This window comes from Entelurus aequoreus, linkage group LG10 (assembly GCF_033978785.1).
Source record: "Entelurus aequoreus isolate RoL-2023_Sb linkage group LG10, RoL_Eaeq_v1.1, whole genome shotgun sequence".
NCBI lineage: Eukaryota > Metazoa > Chordata > Actinopteri > Syngnathiformes > Syngnathidae > Entelurus > Entelurus aequoreus.
Genome location: NC_084740.1, coordinates 50,747,311 through 50,762,489, shown reverse-complemented (window position 1 = coordinate 50,762,489; position 15,179 = coordinate 50,747,311). Strand labels below are relative to the sequence as shown.

The 15,179-nt window shown below is 37.5% G+C and overlaps 1 protein-coding gene across 2 annotated transcripts in view; it reads right to left on the bottom strand.

Annotated features, from left to right (window-relative positions):
• Nucleotides 1-9,073, bottom strand: part of lg10h15orf39 (linkage group 10 C15orf39 homolog) — a 37,475-nt gene extending 28,402 nt beyond the window's left edge. Inside the window, exon 1 of one of the 2 annotated variants that reach the window (XM_062061129.1) lies at nt 8,817-9,073. The gene's annotated coding sequence lies outside the window, so the exon portion shown is untranslated. The remainder of the gene's footprint in view (nt 1-8,816) is intronic. The other variant, XM_062061128.1, reaches the window with a different exon arrangement.
• Nucleotides 9,074-15,179: the final 6,106 nt, after the last annotated feature.

The following is a 15,179-nucleotide window of genomic DNA, read 5'->3' as shown; positions in this document are numbered from 1 at the left end:
CACACACAGTAAGATACAAGACGCCGTGCTAACCGCTAAGCTACACAGAGCTCTTCAATATAAACAGGGGTGGGTGGATCGATACAATTTGACAACATACATCAATGCCCGACTGAAGCTTTTCAGCTATAGTAATAGCTTTAAAATAATTAGTATTTCCACAATTTGGTCTGAAAGCTTTGAAATAAAATAAATATGTGACAGTAAGTAATTAAAGTGCCACTTTCAATGTCATCATAATGCATTTGTTTAGGCCAGGGTTGTCAAACTCATTTGAGCTCAGGGGCCGCATGGAGGAATATCTGTGCACACGCGGGGCGGACTATTAAAATCATGGCATTAAAACTAAAAATAAAGACAACTTCAGATTGTTTTCTTTGGCCAAAAATACATTCTGAAAATATTACAATAAAAATATAGGAAAAAATATTGGCAGCGGTAAAGTTTAGATCCATGAAGGAAAGAAGAAAGTGAATGAATGTTTATAACTGAATACATTTACATACCGTATTTTTCAGGCTATAAGTCGCAGTTTTAACACATTACCGTAAAATATCAAATAATATTATTTAGCTCATTCACGTAAGAGACTAGACGTATAAGATTTCATGGGATTTAGCGATTAGGAGTGACGGATTGTTTGGTAAACGTATAGCATGTTCTATATGTTATAGTTATTTGAATGACTCTTACCATAACGTTAACATACCAGGCACGTTCTCAGTTGGTTATTTATGCCTCATATAACGTACACTTATTCAGCCTGTTGTTCACTATTCTTTATTTATTTTCAATTGCCTTTCAAATGTCTATTCTTGGTGTTGGCTTTTATCAAATAAATTTCCCAAAAAAATTTGACTTATACTCCAGTGCGACTTATGTTTTTTTCCTTCTTTATTATGCATTTTCGGCCGGTGCGACTTCTACTCCGAAAAATAGGGAATACATAAAAATGTGTATTCTTTTGTATTTATTTTTATTTTTTATGAATTAACGTTTATGACAACCTTTTTCCAAAACACAATATAGAATGTGAGATATAACAGGATAATGCATACATTTATCATTTGTTTTCAAAACGGTTACAAAAAAGTAAGACCCAATTTTCAGAATTTGGTCTTACTTTTTTGATTTACGTGGACCCCGACTTAAGGCCTACTGAAAGCCACTACTACCGACCACGCAGTCTGATAGTTTATACATCAATGATGAAATTTTAACATTGCAACACATGCCAATACGGCCGGGTTAACTTATAAAGTGCAATTTTAAATTTCCCGCTAAACTTCCGGTTGAAAATGTCTATGTATGATGACGTAAGCGTGTGACGTCACTAGCTAAACGGAAGTATTAGTACACCATTGAATCCAATACAAAATAGCTCTGTTTTCATCTCAAACTTCCACAGTATTCTGGACATCTGTGTTGGTGAATCTTTTGCAATTTGTTTAATGAACAATGAAGACTGCAAAGAAGAAAGTTGTAGGTGGGATCAGTGTATTAGCGGCTGGCTGTAGCAACACAACCAGGAGGACTTTGACTTGGATAGCAGACGCGCTAGCCGCCGACCGCACGGATGATCGGGTGAAGTCCTTCGTCCTTCCGTCGATCGCTGGAACGCAGGTGAGCACGGGTGTTGATGAGCAGATGAGGGCTGGCTGGCGTAGGTGGAGCGCTAATGTTTTTATCATAGCTTTGTGAGGTCCCGTTGCTAAGTTAGCTTCAATGGCGTCGTTAGCAACAGCATTTTTAAGCTTCGCCAAGCTGGAAAGCATTAACCGTGTATTTACATGTCAATGGTTTAATAGTATTGTTGATTTTCTGTCTATCCTTCCAGTCAGGGGTTTATTTCTTTTGTTTCTATCTGCAGTTAAGCCCAATGCTATCACGTAAGCTCCGTAGCTAAAGTGTTTCGCCGATGTATTGTCGTGGAGATAAAAGTCACTGTGAATGTACATTTTGCGTTCTCGACTCTCATTTTCAAGAGGATATAGTATCCGAGGTGGTTTAAAATACAAATCCTTGATCCACAATAGAAAAAGGAGAAAGTGTGGACTCCAATACCTAAGTTACGGTCAGAGCGAAAGAAGATACGTCCTGCACTGCACGCTAGTCCTTAACTCTCACGTTCCTCATCCACGAATCTTTCATCCTCGCTCAAATTAATGGGGTAATCGTCGCTTTTTCGGTCCGAATCTCTCTCGCTGCATTGTAAACAATAGGGAAATGTGAGCAGCCCTCCAGCTTGTGACGTCACGCTACTTCTGGTAGGGGCAAAGCTTTTTTTATCAGCGACCAAAAGTTGCGAACTTTATCGTCGTCGTTCTCTACTAAATCCTTTCAGCAAAAATATGGCAATATCGCGAAATGATCAAATATGACACATAGAATGGATCTGCTATCCCCGTTTAAATAAAAAAAAATTATTTCAGTAGGCCTTTAAACAAGTTGAAAAACATATTGCGGTGTTACCATTTAGTGGTCAATTGTACGGAATATGTACTGTACTGTGCAATCTACTAATACAAGTTTCAATCAAACAATCACTTGCGCACTGTTCACTGTATTGTTTGATGAACTATGTATGTATGTATGCATGTATGTAAAACGCTGCGTCTTGATGGCCAAAACAAATTTCTCCTCTGAGACAATAAAACTAATATATTAGATGAAAGTTTAAAAGAACATCAAATACATTTTATGAAAAGCTTTAAGACGTCATACATCTATGCATTTATTGCAGAGGCTATCTCAGTAAACGGCGGGTGAAAGAAAGTTCAATTTTACAAATTTGTTGTATGACTCCCAATAACTTTTCTAACCTTCAAACCAGGGTTTCGTTACACTTTAATTCACTGTCAACAAACAAACAAGCGCTGCAAAAGGTGTCACTGAAACAATGGAACAATGCTTTAGATCAGTGGTTCTTAACCTGGGTTCGATTGAACCCTATGGGTTCGGTGAGTCGGGCTCAGGGGTTCGGCGGAGGTCGAGACACACCCGAATCATCGTGTAAATAAAAACTTCTCCCTATCGGCATATTACGGATACGGCAACAGCAGAAGTCAGACTGATTTGCAGGTGTGTAATTTGTTGTGAGTTCATGCACTGTGTTGGTTTTGTTCTTTGAACAAGGTGATGTTCATGCACGGTTCATTTTGTGCACCAGTAAAAAAACATGGTAACACTTTAGTATGGGTGTACAGCTCTGGTAATGGGTACATTCGCACACACCTGCACAAATGTACTTCAAAATGTAACAATCAAAATAAATATGACTTTTTTTTTGTTTACTAGGGCATGCATATATAATATGCATTAGTTTGACCATTTAAAATAAACGATAATAAAAAGGAGATGCTTGGAAATACCATAAAAATGCCCCAAAAACTTGGAAAAACGCGATTCATAGCGTTACTTTTTGGTGTAACCCTCATGAGCGTTCTGTTCAGGTATATTTCTTTTATATTTTGATAAATCATCATAAATAGGTATTGATCAATCTTTAAGCTGTGTGTATTTGATTTCAGTTTGCTTTTGACATCTTATTTAGAATTGTAGTTGAAACTTTTACAACCTTGTGTTGTGCTCATGATGGCGTAACCAAACTAGATTATTTTGAATATGTATACCCTTTTTTACATTTAGTATATTTAAATATACTGTGTTTTATGCTTTTTTCTTTTTGAAAAATGTACTATACATATAATACAAAAAAGTCCCATATAAAATTATGTTTCTAGCAATACTTTAACTTTGCCTTTGAAAGTAGCACTCCAATGTCCATTAGTGGAGCTGTACACATGGGGAACATATTCACCATTAATTAGTTGCTTATTAACATGCAAATTAGTAACATATTGGCTCTTAACTAGTCATTATTAAGTACTTATTAATGCCTTATTCGGCATGGCCTTATTATAAGCCTAACCCTGGCCCTAACCAAATAACTCAAATTAAGTCTTTGTTACTTAGAATATGTTCCCCATACTAAAGTGTTACCAAAAACATATAACTTTGTCTTGAATTTGAAAAAAAAACAACATTTTATTTTTCACTAAAGAAGGGTTCGGTGAATGCAAATATGAAACTGGTGGGGTTCAGTACCTCCAACAAGGTTAAGAACCACTGCTTTAGATAGAGCAGTGGTTCTTAACCTGGGTTGATCGAACCTTAGGGGTTCGGTGAGTCGGCCTCAGGGGTTCGGCGGAGGTCAAAACACACCCGACTCATCGTGTAAATAAAAACTTCTCCCTATCGGCGTATTACGGATACAGCAACAGCAGAAGTCAGACTGATTTGCAGGTGTCTAATTTGTTGTGAGTTCATGCACTGTGTTGGTTTTGTTCTTTGAACAAGGTGATGTTCATGCACGGTTCATTTTGTGCACCAGTAAAAAAACATGGTAACACTTTAGTGTGGGGAACATATTCACCATTAATTAGTTTCTTATTAACATGCAAATTAGTAACATATTGGCTCTTAACTAGTTATTATTAAGTACTTATTAATGCCTTATTCGGCATGGCCTTATTATAACCCTAACCCTCTAACCCGGACCCTAACCAAATAACTCTAAATAAGGTCTTTGTTACTTAGAATATGTTCCCCTGGTGTCCAAATAACTCTAAATTAAGTCTTTGTTACTTAGAATATGTTCCCCTAGTGTCCAAATAATTCTAAATTAAGTCTTTGTTACTTAGAATATGTTCCCCTATAGTGTCCAAACTCTAAATTAAGTCTTTGTTACTTAGAATATGTTACCCTAATGTCCAAATAACTCTAAATTAAGTCTTTGTTACTTAGAATATGTTCCCCTGGTGTCCAAATAACTCTAAATTAAGTCTTTGTTACTTAGAATATGTTCCCCTATAGTGTCCAAACTCTAAATTAAGTCTTTGTTACTTAGAATATGTTCCCCTAGTGTCCAAATAACTCTAAATTAAGTCTTTGTTACTTAGAATATGTTCCCCTAGTGTCCAAATAATTCTAAATTAAGTCTTTGTTACTTAGAATATGTTCCCCTTGTGTCCAAATAACTCTAAATTAAGTCTTTGTTACTTAGAATATGTTCCCCTAGTGTCCAAATAACTCTAAATTAAGTCTTTGTTACTTAGAATATGTTCCCCTAGTGTCCAAATAACTCTAAATTAAGTCTTTGTTACTTGGAATATGTTCCCCTAGTGTCCAAATAATTCTAAATTAAGTCTTTGTTACTTAGAATATGTTCCCCTAGTGTCCAAATAACTCTAAATTAAGTCTGTGTTACTTAGAATATGTTCCCCTAGTGTCCAAATAACTCTAAATTAAGTCTTTGTTACTTAGAATATGTTCCCCTAGTGTCCAAATAACTCTAAATTGAGTTTTTGTTACTTAGAATATGTTCCCCTAGTGTCCAAATAACTCTAAATTAAGTCTTTGTTACTTAGAATATGTTCCCCTAGTGTCCAAATAACTCGAAATTAAGTATGTGTTACTTAGAATATGTTCCTCTAGTGTCCAAATAACTCTAAATTAAGTCTTTGTTACTTAGAATATGTTCCCCTAGTGTCCAAATAATTCTAAATTAAGTCTTTGTTACTTAGAATATGTTCCCCTAGTGTCCAAATAACTCTAAATTAAGTCTGTGTTACTTAGAATATGTTCCCCTAGTGTCCAAATAATTCTAAATTAAGTCTTTACTTAGAATGTTCCCCTGGTGTCCAAATAACTCTAAATTAAGTCTTTGTTACTTAGAATATGTTCCCCTAATGTCCAAATAACTCTAAATTAAGTCTTTGTTACTTAGAATATGTTCCCCTAGTGTCCAAATAACTCTAAATTAAGTATGTGTTACTTAGAATATGTTCCCCTAGTGTCCAAATAATTCTAAATTAAGTCTTTGTTACTTAGAATGTTCCCCTGGTGTCCAAATAACTCTAAATTAAGTCTTTGTTGCTTAGAATATGTTCCCCTAGTGTCCAAATAACTCTAAATTGAGTCTTTGTTGCTTAAAATATGTTCCCCTAGTGTCCACATAACTCTAAATTGAATCTGTGTTACTTAGAATATGTTCCCCTAGTGTCCAAATAACTCTAAATTAAGTATGTGTTACTTAGAATATGTTCCTCTAGTGTCCAAATAATTCTAAATTAAGTCTTTGTTACTTAGAATATGTTCCCCTAGTGTCCAAATAACTCTAAATTAAGTCTTTGTTACTTAGAATATGTTCCCCTAGTGTCCAAATAACTCTAAATTAAGTCTTTGTTGCTTAGAATATGTTCCCCTAGTGTACAAATAACTCTAAATTAAATCTGTGTTACTTAGAATATGTTTCCCTAGTGTCCAAATAACTCTAAATTAAAGGCCTACTGAAACCCACTACTACCGACCACGCAGTCTGATAGTTTATATATCAATGATGAAATCTTAACATTATAACACATGCCAATACGGCCGGGTTAACTTATAAAGTGACATTTTAAATTTGCCGCTAAACTTCCGGTTCGAAACGCCTCTGAGGATGACGTATGCGCGTGACGTAGACCGGCGAACACGAGTATGCCTTCCACATTGAAGCCAATACGAAAAAGCTCTGTTTTCATTTCATAATTCCACAGTATTCTGGACATCTGTGTTCGTGAATCTGTTTCAATCATGTTCATTGCATTATGGAGAAGGAAGCTGAGCAAGCAAAGAAGAAAGTTGTCGGTGCGAAATGGGACGTATTTTTCGAACGTAGTCAGCCACAACAGTACACAGCCGGCGCTTCTTTGTTTACATTCCCGAAAGATGCAGTCAAGATGGAAGAACTCGGATAACAGAGACTCTAACCAGGAGGACTTTTGACTTCGATACACAGACGCCTGTAGAGAACTGGGACAACACAGACTCTTACCAGGATTACTTTGATTTGGATGACAAAGACGCAGACGTGCTACTGTGAGTATGCAGCTTTGGCTTCTAAACATTTGATCGCTTGACCGTATGTGCGCAACTTTTTTTTGCGTATGTACGTAACTTTTTAAAAATATATAAGCTTTATGAACCTTGGGTTAGGTGAACGGTCTTTTGGGCTGAGTGATTGTGTGTGTTGATCAGGTGTTTGAATTGTATTGGCGTGTTCTATGGAGCTAGGAGCCAGCATAGGAGCTAGGAGCTAGCATAACACGTACCGTACCGTACGTGCGCGTCACGTACGTAACTTTTTTTAAATATATAAGCTTTATGAACCTTGGGTTAGGTGAACGGTCTTTTGGGCTGAGTGATTGTGTGTGTTGATCAGGTGTTTGAATTGTATTGGCATGTTCTATGGAGCTAGGAGCTAGCATAGGAGCTAGGAGCTAGCATAACACGTACCGTACCGTACGTGCGCGTCACGTACGTAACTTTTTAAAAATATATAAGCTTTATGAACCTTGGGTTAGGTGAACGGTCTTTTGGGCTGAGTGATTGTGTGTGTTGATCAGGTGTTTGAATTGTATTGGCGTGTTCTATGGAGCTAGGAGCTAGCAGAGGAGCTAGGAGCTAGCATAACAAACACGCAGGTGTTTTTATGCAGGATTAATTTGTGGCATGTTAAATATAAACCTGGTTGTGTTGTGGCTAATAGAGTATATATATGTCTTGTGTTTATTTACTGTTGTAGTCATTCCCAGCTGAATATCAGGTCACCCCCGGCTCTCACAGCATCTTCCCTATCTGAATAGCTTCAACTCCCCACTAGTCCTTCACTTGCACTTTACTCATCCACAAATCTTTCATCCTCGCTCAAATTAATGGGGAAATTGTCGCTTTCTCGGTCCGAATCTCTCTCACTTCATGCGGCCATCATTGTAAACAATAGGGAACTTTGCATATATGTTCAACTGACTATGTCACGCTACTTCCGGTAGGGGCAAGCCTTTTTTTTATCAGATACCAAAAGTTGCAATCTTTATCGTCGTTGTTCTATACTAAATCCTTTCAGCAAAAATATGGCAATATCGCGAAATGATCAAGTATGACACATAGAATAGATCTGCTATCCCCGTTTAAATTTAAAAAAAAGGCCTTTAAGTCTTTGTTACTTAGAATATGTTCCCCCTAGTGTCCAAATAATTCTAAATTAAGTCTTTGTTACTTAGAATATGTTCCCCTGGTGTCCAAATAATTCTAAATTAAGTCTTTGTTACTTAGAATGTTCCCCTGGTGTCCAAATAACTCTAAATTAAGTCTTTGTTGCTTAGAATATGTTCCCCTAGTGTCCAAATAACTCTAAATTAAGTCTTTGTTGCTTAGAATATGCTACCCTAGTGTCCAAATAACTCTAAATTAAGTCTTTGTTGCTTAGAATATGTTCCCCTAGTGTCCAAATAACTCTAAATTAAGTCTTTGTTGCTTAGAATATGTTCCCCACACTAAAGTGTTAACAAAAACATATAACTTTGTCTTGAATTTGAAAAAAAAACAACATTTTATTTTTCACTAAAGAAGGGTTCGTACCTCCAAGAAGGTTAAGATAGAGACTGCTCTAGATAGAGGATGACTTTAAGGCACATCTTTGATGTCAAAGCTTTGAGAGGAACGTTTTATCTCCTGACTAGAGTAGATAAACAAACAGACCAAACATTTGCAATGAATGTCAGTCTGTGTCAAAGTTATTTAAACATTTGATAAGCAGCTCCTGCCTTGAATTCTACGCAACATTGTTTGCTGCGGTTAGTCAACAGGAACCCAGTTCAACTTCGCTGGAATATCATATTTATACAAAAAATAATAATAGCTGGTTGTTTGTGGCTTCCCCAAAACACGCAACATTTGAAGACGAGAACATAAAAGTGGTGAAAGAAGCTCACGTTGATGTCTTGTATCCTCGTCTTCTCTCCTCCTTCAGTCATCAGCTCAATTAGTAAGTTGACCTCGCACTGTGTTACCACGCCACACTTTCGACACTCCGTGGAACAAGTCCAAAATAGGAAAAGTCCTCCACACGGATGTCCCCCAAATCCTGCGGAAGAAGAGGGAAAACTTTTTACAAAAGGGGGCGGGAAGATGGTTTCTGGTGGTGGTGGTGGGGGGGATTCTGTCTTTAAACACACGCTCCCGCGCTCTGCAGCTATCCATGCGGTGTGTGAAGAAAGTGCGGAGGAGGAGGAGAAGGAGGAGGAGGAATGGAGGATGGTCTGTGATCAATAGGCGGAGTTACACCCTGCTAGTGTTGTCCCGGTAACTACTAAATGTATCTCTATACTTTTCGGTACTTTTATATATATATAGGGGGCCACAAAAAATTACATTATTGGCTATATTTTGAAGTGTATTAACTAACTCATATTATGTTCTACCAGCATACTTGCCAACCTTGAGACCTTCGAATTCGGGAGATGGGGGCGTGGTCGGGGTGGGGCGGTGGCGTGGTTAAGAGGGGAGGAGTATATTTACATATATATATATATATATATATATATATATATATATATATATATATATATATATATATATATATATATATATATATATATATATATATATATATATATATATATAAGAAATACTTGACTTTCAGTTAATTCTAGCTATATGTATATATATATATATATATATGTATATATATATATATATATATATATATATATATATATATATATATATATATATATATATATATATATATATAAATAAAAGAAATACTTGAATTTCAGTGTTAATTTATTTACACATATACACACACATAACACTCATCTACTCATTGTTGTACAAACCCCGTTTCCATATGAGTTGGGAAATTGTGTTAGATGTAAATATAAACAGAATACAATGATTTGCAAATCATTTTCAACCCATATTCAGTTGAATATGCTACAAAGACAACATATTTGATGTTCAAACTGATAAACATTTTTTGTTGTTGCAAATAATCATTAACTTTAGAATTTGATGCCAGCAACACGTGACAAAGAAGTTGGGAAAGGTGGCAATAAATACTGATAAAGTTGAGGAATGCTCATCAAACACTTATTTGGAACATCCCACAAGTGAACAGGCAAATTGGGAACAGGTGGATGCCATGATTGGGTACAAAAGTAGATTCCATGAAATGCTCAGTCATTCACAAACAAAGATAGGGTGAGGGTCACCACTTTGTCAACAAATGTGTGAGCAAATTGTTGAACAGTTTAAGAAAAACCTTTCTCAACCAGCTATTGCAAGGAATTTAGGGATTTCACCATCTACGCTCCGTAATATCATCAAAGGGTTCAGAGAATCTGGAGAAATCACTGCACGTAAGCAGCTAAGCCCGTGACCTTCGATCCCTCAGGCTGTACTGCATCAACAAGCGACATCAGTGTGTAAAGGATATCACCACATGGGCTCAGGAACACTTCAGAAACCCACTGTCAGTAACTACAGTTGGTCGCTACATCTGTAAGTGCAAGTTAAAACTCTCCTATGCAAGGCGAAAACCGTTTATCAACAACACCCAGAAACGCCGTCGGCTTCGCTGGGCCTGAGCTCATCTAAGATGGACTGATACAAAGTGGAAAAGTGTTCTGTGGTCTGACGAGTCCACATTTCAAATTGTTTTTGGAAACTGTGGACGTCGTGTCCTCCGGACCAAAGAGGAAACGAACCATCCGGATTGTTATAGGTGCAAAGTTGAAAAGCCAGCATGTGTGATTAGTGTATTAGTGCCCAAGACATGGGTAACTTACACATCTGTGAAGGCGCTATTAATGCTGAAAGGTACATACAGGTTTTGGAGCAACATATTTTGCCATCCAAGCAACGTTACCATGGACGCCCCTGCTTATTTCAGCAAGACAATGCCAAGCTACATGTTACATCAACGTGGCTTCATAGTAAAAGAGTGCGGGTACTAGACTGGCCTGCCTGTAGTCCAGACCTGTCTCTCATTGAAAATGTGTGGCGCATTATGAAGCCTAAAATACCACAACGGAGACCCCCGGACTGTTGAACAACTTAAGCTGTACATCAAGCAAGAATGGGAAAGAATTCCACCTGAGAAGCTTCAAAAATGTGTCTCCTCAGTTCCCAAACGTTTACAGAGTGTTGTTAAAAGGAAAGGCCATGTAACACAGTGGTGAACATGCCCTTTCCCAACTACTTTGGCACGTGTTGCAGCCATGAAATTCTAAGTTAATTATTATTTGCAAAAAAAAAATTAAGTTTATGAGTTTGAACATCAAATATGTTGTCTTTGTAGTGCATTCAATTGAATATGGGTTGAAAAGGATTTGCAAATCATTGTATTCCATTTATATTTACATCTAACACAATTTCCCAACTCATATGGAAACAGGGTTTGTACTTGAAAGTGCAATGCTTTGCAGCCAGAAGCACAGCTTGCTGCTTACTAAAAAAAAAAACATAACACTTACCTTTCACTATTGGAGTAGCCTTTGTTCTGCAATTTGCGTACTGGCGAACGATCTCTGAATCCGGGAACATATCCTTCATGGATTTGTTGAAGCTTCCAGCTATCAGCATAGCCATCTTTGTCTCGGCATAAGTTACACCCTCGGGTCTCCATTTAGCGAGGTGGCCCATAATACTGGGCTGCGCTGCGCTGCTGCCACCTTGTGCCTCGCTGACCGTTCATGAGTGAGTATATCCTTTCGGCCACCGTGTTCAATGGAGAAGTCTGTTCTACAAAATTTACAGGCAGCATACCCCTTCCCCTTCGAACTGTCCTGGATAAACTGAAATTCTTGTTTCCATTCGTTTTGGAACTTACAAGCGTATTTCTTCATCTTGCTCGTCGTCGGCGTCACCATGGCTGTATCTTCCTCGTCGTAGATGTTATAACGTGATTGGGCAGGCACGCTGTTTATATCGTGGGAAAGCAGACGTGAAAACAGGCTGTCGACACATCACTCAGGTCCGCATGGAGCTGGAGGGGGCGTGGCCTCCAGCTCGGGCTGAAAATCGGGAGAATATTTGTCCCGGGAGGTTTTCGGGAGAGGCGCTGAAATTCGGGAGTCTCCCGGAAAATTCGGGAGGGTTGGCAAGTATGTCTACGAGGGGCGGACCGTGCGTTTCCCACCTAGGCCTTCAGTGATGTCCGACTTCAATGACGACCTCTCAAAATAGCATCATTGATGTCACCACATGACCATTGCTGGAGAAATACTACACAGTAACACATTTACGCACTGCTGGGCGTTGTACAAAACTGGTTATTTTCTGGCGCATTTAAAAATCAATAAACCCGCATCAGCAATTAAAACATATCTTATGTGGTACTGTGTAAATTAAAATTGCAAAAAAAAAAATTTAAACGTGAAAAAATAAAGAAAAACAATATCTGAACTCACATCGACAGCTGAGGTAGCTTCCAGGGTTGGCCGACATCGTCTCACAAGATGTAGTTTCTCTTTAAATATCCTTCCTGAAAATGGCCATGCAAATATATGTGTTGTCTTGTCTAATCATAAAAGATGCAGACGAAGCATGTTGGCTGAGTTCTTAAAGTTTACTCCACAGCGTGCTCATCAATAACATCCCGCTGCCGGTATGGCTACATTGAACAACCCAAACGGGGCTACTGCGCATGATCTTCACTACTGTGGCACAGGGGCGTCACTAACTTTTAAGGACAGGGGGGGCTTAGCCCCCAGGAGATGCACAGGATGCGAGCGAACGTTACGCACGAGCACAAAACTTTACAAACGGCTAACAAAGACTTAGAAATTATTCATTATTATTATTATTATTTAAAAAAAATGCACGGGACGAAATGAAATGCTCCCCGGGACGATGGCTTTTAACAATTTTTTTTCTTTTTCTTTTTATGTATTTATTAATTTTACATTTTATATTAAATGTCTTGGTTTTTCCTCCCTCTGAAAATCCTATGAAATGTTTAACAAGCCATCCTATAATAATACAACAGCTATTAATGTAACAATACAATAAAAACAAATATATTTAATGATGTTTTTTTCATAATTTTAACAATAGGCTAATGTATATTATTTTATATAGATTCTAAAAGAAACACAAAACTTAAAAACTAAATAATTTACAATTGCACACACAAGGTTTCGTGCAGCTCACTGTAAAGGAAGATAATGTGCTTCGTACACCTGCAGGACCGCAAGCAAGGTCGCAGAGAAAATGCGGACTGGAATTTGAGTGATGTGGGCATTTTCTATATGAACAAGTGGAATGGATTGGATACCAATGCACTAAAGGGGCTCTCTACCTTACGCTATGAAGTGAGGGGAACCTGAGTGAATAATAACAGGTTATATGATTATTTATTTAAACTCATATTCGGGCCACTTTATAATGAATATGTCGGCATGTATTTGTAAAAAAAATAATATATATATATATATATATATATATATATATATATATATATATATATATATATATATATATATATATATATATATATATATATATATATATATATATAAAACACCAAATTATTTACGGGGGCTTAAGAATATTTTAGGGGGGCTTGAGCCCCCCGAAAATAGGCCTAACAACGCCAATGCTGTGGCATGCTGGGTAATGAAGTTCTTATGTTACCTAGCTCAGTGTTTTTCAACCACTACTAGTGTGCCGTGAGATACCGTCTGGTGTGCCGTGGGAGATTATCTAATTTCTCCTATTTGGGTTGCAAAGCAGTAATTATAGTCTGCAAATGATGTGTTGTTGTTGAGTGTCGGTGCTGTCTAGAGCTCGGCAGAGTAACCGTGTAATACTCTTCCATATCAGCCGGTAGCTAATTGCTTTGTAGATGTTGGAAACAGCGGGAGGCAGAGTGCAGGTAAAAAGGTATGTAATGCTTAAACCACAAATAAACAAAAGGTGAGTGGCCCTAAGAAAAGGCAGTGAAACTTAGGGAAGGCTATGTAGAACGAAACTGGGTACAAAGTAAACAAAAACAGAATGCTGGACGACAGCAAAGACTTACTGTGGAGCAAAGACGGCGTCCACAATGTACATCCGAACATGACATGACAATCAACAATGTCCCCACAAAGAAGGATAAAAACAACTGAAATATTCTTGATTGCTAAAACAAAGTAGATGCGGGAAATATCGCTCAAAGGAAGACGTGAAACTGCTACAGGAAAATACCAAAAAAAGAGAAAAAGGCCACCAAAATAGGAGCGCAGGACAAGAACTAAAACAGTACACACAGGAAAACAGCAAAAAACTCCAAATAAGTCACGGCGTGATCTGACAGGTGGTGACAGTACACCTACTTTGAGACAAGAGCTATAGTGATGCATGCTTGGTTATGCTTTAAAGTCCATCCATCCATTTTCTACTACCGCTTGTCCCTTTCAGGGTCACGGGGGGTCGCTGGAGCCTATCTCAGCTGCATTCGGGTGGTATGGTTTAAAGTCGTATACAACAATTGCGACTTTTCACTGTCAACTGAGTTTCGTTTTTTAATGGTTTCTGCTGTTGGTGTGCCCTCGCATTTTTTCCACGCAAAAAATGTGCCTTGGTTTAAAAGAGGTTGAAAAACACTGACCTAGCTCATAACATCACAATATACACTACCGTTCAAAAGTTTGGGGTCACATTGAAATGTCCTTATTTTTGTAGGAAAAGCACTGTACTTTTCAATGAAGATAACTTTAAACTAGTCTTAACTTTAAAGAAATACACTCTATACATTGCTAATGTGGTAAATGACTATTCTAGCTGCAAATGTCTGGTTTTTGGTGCAATATCTACATAGGTGTATAGAGGCCCATTTCCAGAAACTATCACTCCAGTGTTCTAATGGTACAATGTGTTTGCTCATTGGCTCAGAAGGCTAATTGATGATTAGAAAACCCTTGTGCAATCATGTTCACACATCTGAAAACAGTTTAGCTCGTTACAGAAGCTACAAAACTGACCTTCCTTTGAGCAGATTGAGTTTCTGGAGCATCACATTTGTGGGGTCAATTAAATGCTCAAAATGGCCAGAAAAAGAGAACTTTCATCTGAAACTCGACAGTCTATTGTGTTTCTTAGAAATGAAGGCTATTCCACAAAATTGTTTGGGTGACCCCAAACTTTTGAACGGTAGTGTATTTCAAACGTAAAATCGACAGATATATCTGAAGTTGAACTCGTAACCTAAGTCTTGAAAGTAAAACAAATAATAATAAAAATGTATCACTTTATGAGTGGGGGACCTTTTGGATCTCAAATATATATAGTGGGGATTTTATTTATATTTT